The sequence below is a fragment of the Triticum dicoccoides genome, chromosome 5B (genome assembly GCF_002162155.2).
Source record: "Triticum dicoccoides isolate Atlit2015 ecotype Zavitan chromosome 5B, WEW_v2.0, whole genome shotgun sequence".
NCBI classification, from domain to species: Eukaryota; Viridiplantae; Streptophyta; class Magnoliopsida; order Poales; family Poaceae; genus Triticum; species Triticum dicoccoides.
Window position 1 is genome coordinate 643,987,104 of NC_041389.1, and position 8,141 is coordinate 643,995,244.

At 46.1% G+C, this 8,141-nt stretch overlaps 1 long non-coding RNA gene across 1 annotated transcript; it reads right to left on the minus strand.

Moving 5' to 3' along the window:
* Nucleotides 1-200: 200 nt before the first annotated feature.
* On the minus strand, nucleotides 201-3,037 carry LOC119306483. Its single transcript, XR_005148962.1, has 2 exons — nucleotides 2,400-3,037; nucleotides 201-515 (listed from the first exon to the last, which is right to left on the minus strand). It is a non-coding gene; the product is annotated as an uncharacterized LOC119306483 (long non-coding RNA).
* Nucleotides 3,038-8,141: the final 5,104 nt, after the last annotated feature.

The window sequence follows — 8,141 nt, forward strand, 5'->3', positions numbered from 1 at the left end:
CATAGCGGTTACCCAACATTCCAATTCTACGGTCTCGCCGATTATTTCCTACTTTATGTGGGATCAAGAAATAGCATGTACAGGGGCCTTCGCACCCAACACACACAGTAGTATAGCATGTTCTTTCACATGTTTTACCATTAAAATAAGTCATTTGGTTCGATCGATCACAAGCCCCTACTGCTGAATAGCAAAGCGACTAAACATGCAACAAATCACCAAACTCCAATTTATTATTATACACCAAAGGCGCACAAAAGTTTAACAGAAGAACAATACTAAAAACTCAGTCTAATAGGTGGATCATCAAAGGAGAATCAAGGCATCCAGAAGCAAGGCCAACAAAGGAGAGGTGCACCACGCTAGGGACATAGCCAGTCGAGGAAATTCAGCCAATGATCCTCAGAAGAACCCCCGGATGACGCCACCCCCACGCTGCACGGTAGGCTTCACCTGCCACCTACTCCATGACTAATGCTCCTAGCGTCAACACCCTTTGATTTCCCTCCTTTTATCTGCAAAATTGCCAAATTTGTTAGGCATTGACATATCAACCTGATAAGCATAATTAGAACATTTATCAGCTTCTTTTTCCAAAAACAACAACCGTTTTTGCATCTCCAATTTGTCCAAAAGATAGCAGCGACACCAACTAACACCCGTTTTGGGTTACATCATGTTGGATTTTTTTAATCCATCCACTAAAGCACATATAGATTAGCATGATTGATCTCAAATTTAAAGCATATTTAAGCAAACCCCACACTAGTTTATCCACTCAACATCTGAAGAAAAAGTGTTTATTCCTCTCATCTTGCCAACAAAACACACAATTTTTGGGATCTATCCATCCACTTTTCAATAAATTATCTCTAGCTAATATGCTATTTTTGACCATCAACCAAAGAAAGAATTTGATTTTTGGTGGAATTTTTTTATATATAAAAACAATTGTGGCAAACCACAATATTGAACAACAAGATGTCTATAAAGTGATTTGACTGTAAAAAGACCATATGCAATTAACATACACTTAATAGAATCCTTGTTGTGAGACATCACATTCCATCACATCTCATTTCGAGGCTATCCCAAAGATCTAGAGTATCAACTCACAAAGTACTTCTAAATCTAAAACCCTCCCAACTTCTCTAAAAGGCATCAGCTGTAGTAATATTGTGATCAGAACTCAAATTATACAGTATAGCATAAGAGATTTTAAGGGGTTTATAATCCACCAACAGTCTTCCCAAAATCTAGCATTCTTGCCATTACCCACTTTTTTACAATGTTGGTACAATAAGTATTTAATTTTCATGATACTGGACTTGAAATGGGAGCCCCCAGTCTTAGGTTTAGTTCCAAAAAGGCAACCATTCCGAACATGCTTGTTTAGGAGAATCATGTGCCAAATACCATTTTTAGTTTCTACCATAACTATTTAGCAAACAAGTTTTGTTCATGAGTTCAAGATTTAAAATCCCTAAACCCCCTTGATCTTTAGGTCTAAATCAAGTGTTCTAGTTTACTAAGTGTTATTTTTTCTTATTGCCATCTCCCCGCCAAACAAACCTAGGCATGAAGAAATTGGCTCTTTTCTTCACATCAACTGGGATGGGGTAGAAAAACATCATACATAAGTTGAATCTCCCCCTCTATTGTTAAATCTTCTCTCATAGTTGTTAAATCTCCCCCTTTTGTTGAAACTACCTTGCTCTCCTGCACCACTGCAAGCCCTAGCCATCCCTTCTTGCTCACCAGGTGGCATCGGCAGAGCAGTAAAGCCGTACCACACATCGCTTGCACGCCCACCAAATTCTCTTAGGGGGCAGACCAAAGCATCTAAATACCCAAAGGCACCAGAAGGCGCATTCTCCTTAATTGCTTTCCTATCCCACCAACCTGGACCTCTTGATCAAAAGCATCCAGTCCAACCGCCCGGGGCTAACAACAGAAGGTTCTATGGGTAAAGGCCAAAACACTAAAACTCACCCCCTCCTTGATCAATATTTATCATCACAACATCAGTGTCATCTAAGAAATCCACCCCAAAAACAAGCATATCCTGTGTACAATTGGCAAGGATAGCTGGAAAATTACCAATTCTCGTAGGCTTTTTTACTAGATTTCCACCAGTAACATCTAAATTCCATTTAATCACTATCATCACAAATTTGATATTGTGGGTATCAACATCAGAAAGATCCAAGGACTAATCATCCTCATAACAGTATTAAAATCAAAATCGATGACATGATCAACTTCCATCAGAAAATCCATCGAAGACTTTTCGGAGCATGCAACTAAGATCTCCTAACCCTATTTCTCGCAACTACAATCCCCCCAACTGTTAGATTGTACATGAGGATGTAAATATTTGTAGAGAGCAACAATCTTACTGGAAAATGAAGCAGCAAAACGATTGTAGGAGTCCTCGACTCCTCCCCGGCAACAGCCATAATTGACTGCCTGCCAGGAAGACGCCTACTCGTCGGCGGCGCTCTGTGCAAGCGCCTGGATCCGCGCAGAACGCCGGGGGAACCGAGGGGAGCGACGAGGCAACTGTGAAACCACCCGCGCCACATTTTGCCTCCGCACCACCCGCACATCGTCGTCGGTCACGACAGGCATCACCGGACAGTGTGGCGGTGAACTTGTTGCCGTGGTCACCACCCGCACACCATCCCAGACCAGATTGGACGAAAGCCAATCTTGCGACGCGTACTCGTACCACCGCGCGCGCTGCACCGGATCGTTGGATTCCGCCTCCATCATTGCCCAATAGAGGATCTCGAGCGGGGCCTTCCGTGAGATCCAACTTTGTTCCTCCTCTGAGGCCTCTTCAACCACCCGACGTGATTCCTGATGCATCTCCTCCGCATCCCTGAACCGCCCACAGATCTCGCGAAGCCTCGCCATCTTCGCCTCGTCGCTACCCGCGATTGCCGCCGCCATGAGCTCCCCCCACGCCAAAGGCCCTCCCATCACCGAGATCTGAGACGGAGGTTGGAGGGAGAGAAGAAGGGGATCGTCGACACCCTCGTGCCTCGCGTGTAGATTTAATGCTTGCCAAAGTCATAGGTATTCATTTCCCACATCACGGGTTCCTCGAGATTAGTGTGGGATCAACACCGTTGATTTTTTGGAAATTATTATGTCCTGGATCTTGAGAAATCATCTATTAGGGGCCATCCTATCAAGATCCCAGTGCCCAAGTTGTACTCCACTAAAACTAGAATTGGCATCCATCCATCCATGAAACGAGCACAAGCCAACAAGATTACACCAAACGTGACGTTGCATCAGTTTCAGTTTCACAGAAATGCTGCCATGGGAAAGCGAAGAAATTGTTGGTAAAATGAGGCAAGGACAGCGTGGTAAACGATGCCTACTCGAGGTCATGTCTACCACCCACCGCACCGCAAATGCACCATCCAGCACCCAACGTGTGCCCTAGCCGCCGAACGGGTCAGACTAACAGTCACCTTACAAGCCGACCCCACTCACAGCCACACCCAGCACGCCCTTATTAACCCCGTGGACACCAAAACCAATTCGATCATCTCCCCATCGTCAACCTCGCCGCATACCTCCCTCCGCTCCGCGTAATAAAAAGTTAAAAACCCATCCCTCCAGACATTTCCCCAGTCCGTCCACCGGCACGGCCGCGCTGAGCCCTAACCACGCATGGAGCTGTTCACGCACGCCAAGGAAATTCTCCTTCCAGTTTGTACCTGTACGACAGCCACTAACCTCTTTTCGTCGAGCTTTTCACTGCCCAAGTTCTCTATTTATAACCTGAATTGTGAGTAGGCTTTCCACCACCATCACCATGACCATGCTTATATAAACCGTGATGGCGGATGTAGACAAGGATGGATGGATGGTCAGGTGCCTAGCTATATTTCTTCTATGCAATGTGTTGTGTGATATTGTGTTTCAGTCGTGGCAGTCACGCCCACCTAAAATGGCACCCAATGTCAGTGTTGCACTCTTCTCACGCACTCTTAATCGTGAAGCTTCACGTAGGAACAAACAAGTAAATGGATAAGAGAAAGTTTAGTGTCTGTCAAGTACGTAGCTCGGCAGTCAGCTAGGAGTACTTAAGCAGGAATGGCCGTTTGAATCAATCAGGTGGCGGAACATACGTACTCCCCTTCCGGAGAAAGACCGGGATAGTAGCTAGGCCAGTGAGCCGACCTATAACGACGCACTGAATCTGACGCGGATGTGCACGTACGGGCTTGAGTGCGCGGCAGCGGCTGCGTGTATGCGACGAGGCCGGATTCTACATGCGTACTACTACCATGTTCACACCCCACTGTCGCATTTCGAAGTTTCTCCTTTTAGAGTGCTGGTGTGACCGCCCGTTGCACACCATGGACGGGCAGGACGCATGCTTCTCATATCTAAATCAGCACGTACTCCCTCCGTTCCAAAATAGATTACCCAACTTTGTACTAAGTTAGTACAAAGTTGGGTAATCTATTTTGGAACGGAGGGAGTATATACGTAGAGTACAGGTAGTAATTAATTGCACGCGCACAGGCGGGCGTATCCTTACTCACAAAGTTTCCTTCCCAACCTTGGTTACGCGCGCGGATGGCGAAGGACGGAAGCTTATGGATCGGCAGGAAACGAGCCAAACCGAAGACTAGGACAGAAACTGATGTTCAGTTGTGGGGTGCGACACGCTGTTGAGTGCACGGCGTACACATTCCAAGAGAGGAATGAATGAATGATTGTTCGCACGAGACCGCAGCAGGGGCCATGCTGTTCGTGGTCGGCATGGGCACGTCCAGGTGAAACCCAACTCCGGCCATCTGCACACAGACAGAGCTACGAACGAGACCTTTGATTGCTTCCTGTCGCGGCTAAATTTTGTGTTTTGACCCTTTTCCCAAACCTATTCGAGATCTGATCCTAATTTGAAATTTTTTCAACTGACATTTTTGCTACCGCCAGAGACCATGGCGGTGGGATATAACAGCCTACCACCAAGGACCATGGCGGTAGGGTTGCATGCCCTACCGCCAAAAACCTCCTAAATTTTAAACACAGTGTGTGCTGATGCCTACCGCCGGTCCGTTTGGCGGTAGCGATGTTTCCTACCGCCAAAGTTTCTGGCGATAGGCTGTTAGACCTACCGCCATGGACTCTGGCGGTAGCAAAAGGGTCAGATCTCAAAAAAAATTCAACCTAGGATCAGATCTCGAATAGGTTTCAAAAAATGGTCAAAACACGAAATTTTGCCTCCTGTCGAGTCAGCACCCACTGGTACTCATCGTCGACCGACCGACCGTAGCAGCAGCACAGCACGCGCTCGTACCGCTGGCTGGCGGTTCCATCCGTCGACTGCACTTCTACAGTGTGCGGGTCATTCCGTGATGTGCTCTGTCCAGGGCCTGCGCACACCGCACGTGCTCGTCACAGAGTACAGTATCACAGGATCCGCATCGTGGTTTCCATTCCTAGTATTCCATTCTACGGTCTCGTCCAATATTTCCCAGCTACTGTATTGGGCTCAAGAAATAGCAGCACGTACAGGTACGGGGGCATTCGCAGCACACACAGTAGTATGGCATGTTCTTCCACATGTTTTACCATTATAAAAGAAATCATTTTGGTTCGATCGATCACGAGCCCCTCATGCTGAATAGCAAAGCGACTAAACAGGCAACAAATCAACAAACTCCAACTTATTATTACACACCAAAGGCGCACACCACTTTAACCGGAGAACGATGATAAAACTCAGTCTGATAGATGGATCATCAAAGAAGAATCGACGCAAAGAGAAGCAAGGCCGACATAGGAGATGCGCACCATGCCAGGGACGTAGCCAGTCGAGGAAGTTCAGCCAGTGATCCTCGAAACCCCCGGACGGCGCCACCCCTGCGATGCAAGTCAAGCTGCAAGTGGGAACGGGCCGTCCGCGGCGCCGCTTAATCAAGCCCGCATAACGTCGTTCGTGGACGCCCACGGTTGAGGAAGGAAATACGTGGGATTTGCGGACCATCCCGCCAGGCCCGCATCTAGCCCACATAACCCACATAATCCCTCCTCGATACAAACACTGGACGGTAGGTTTTCCGTGAGGAGCCGCCAGCACGGAAGCACTTACGGCGATGGCTTCTCTGACAGCGCGGTGGCAAGGAGCGCCTGCAGCAGGATGGTGCCGAGCTTGAAGAAGAAGCAGGTGATCAGGGCTTCCACGGCCGTGCCGTAGTGGCGGGACTCGGCTTGCTGCGACCACCGAAGCGAGGACATCCATATCGTCATGAGCAGCACTCTGTAGGCTAGCTCTTCCATGTCCGAAGTGCTTTCCGCCATCCTCTCTGCTCAATGACCATCTCATTCTCTGGCGCCACTATCACAATCTAAGGTTAAGAGTGTGATGAACGGTTAAATCTGGTGACCGGCGAGATATCGAGTAGCGGCTGATTGAAGGCGAGCAACAACAACGTCTAGGATCTCGGCTAAACTAACAAGGTCCGCAGGAGCAGGTTGTTGACGGCGAGCTGTGTTGGAAAGCTTTAGTGTAACGATTGATCTATCATGCGTTCTGTTATGTGGGCAAGCGGACGTCCGCGAACAATACATTTAGATTTTGTGGGCAACCCACATAAGCCCACATAAATACGTGGGCAGTTGCGGCGTTACGTGGGACTCCGGCGAGCAGTCCCACTTGCAGCCTGAGATGCAATGTATGCTTCACCCGCCACCTGCTCCATGACTTTTGCTCCCAGCGTCAACACCCTTTGATTTCCCTCCTTTATCTGCAAAATTTTCCAGTTTGTATCCGCCGACATATCAACCCGATAAGCATAATAGGGTCATTTATCGGCTTTCTTTCAAAAATAATACTATCATTTTTGCTTCTCCAAATTGTCCTAGAGATGGCGGTAACACCAACTAACACTAGTTTTTCGGTTTCATGTTGAAAACTTTTAATCTAGCTACTAAACCACAAACTCAAATTATAAGGAATATATCTCAAACGAAAAGCACATTACCGAAAAAAGCCCCCCCCCCCTAATGAAAAGCACATTCAAACAAACCCCACTCTAGTTTAGCCACCAAACTCCCGAAGAATAACTACTCATAGCTCTCATCATTTTTTGGAGACCGATTTAGCCTCTTTTCAGCAGATTGTCTCTAGTTAATATGCTATTTTGACCATCGACCAAAGAAATATTTTCATTTTTGGCGCAATTATGTTTCCACAAAGAGGTGGAAACCCATAATATCGAATAGCTTATGGTTTTGATAATAAAAAGACTGTCTACAGTTAACATACACTCAATAGAATCCTTGTTGTTAGGCACCACAATTTCCTCACATCCTTTTTTTATGCTACCCCAAGAGCTAGAGTATTACCCCACGTACTTCTCATAAATCTAAAATCCTCCCGGCCTTTCTGCAAGGCATCAACTACAATAATATTGTGATCAAAACTAAAATTGTGTAGTCTAGCATAAGAGATTTTAAGAGGTTTATCATCCACCTACCTGTCTTCCCCAAATCCAGTATTTTTGCCATTATCCAATTTTTCTTTGCAATGCTGGTAGAATATGTCTTCTATTTTCATGAGACTTTGACTAAAAAAGGGAGTCCCCTGTCTTAGGTTTTGCTGCAGAAAATCAACCATTCCAAACATGTTTGTTCTGGAGAATTGTTTGCTAGAGACCATTTACAGTCTCTAACTTACATAAGCATTTAACCCGTATAGCATTGTTCATGAGGTCAAGATATCTGATCCCTAGCCCCCCTTGCTCTTTAGGTCTAAAGCCACTGGCCCAGTTTACTATGAGATTTTTTTTCTTGTTGTCGTCTCATGCTAAACAAACCTAGCCATGAAGAAATTGGCTCTTTTCTTCACACCAATCGGGGTGGGGTAGAGAGAACTCATATAAGTTGAATCATCCCCTTATGTTGTTAAAGAACTGAGGACAAATCATCCCCATCAGCAATATTATAATCAAAATCAGTGGCATGATCAACTTTTGTTGAAAAATCCAGTGAAGAACTATTTGAAGCATGCAAATCACATCTTTGAACCCTATTTCTCGCAGCTACAAATCCCCACACCATTACTTTGTACACGAGAATGTAAAAATTTGTAGAGACCGACAATCTTA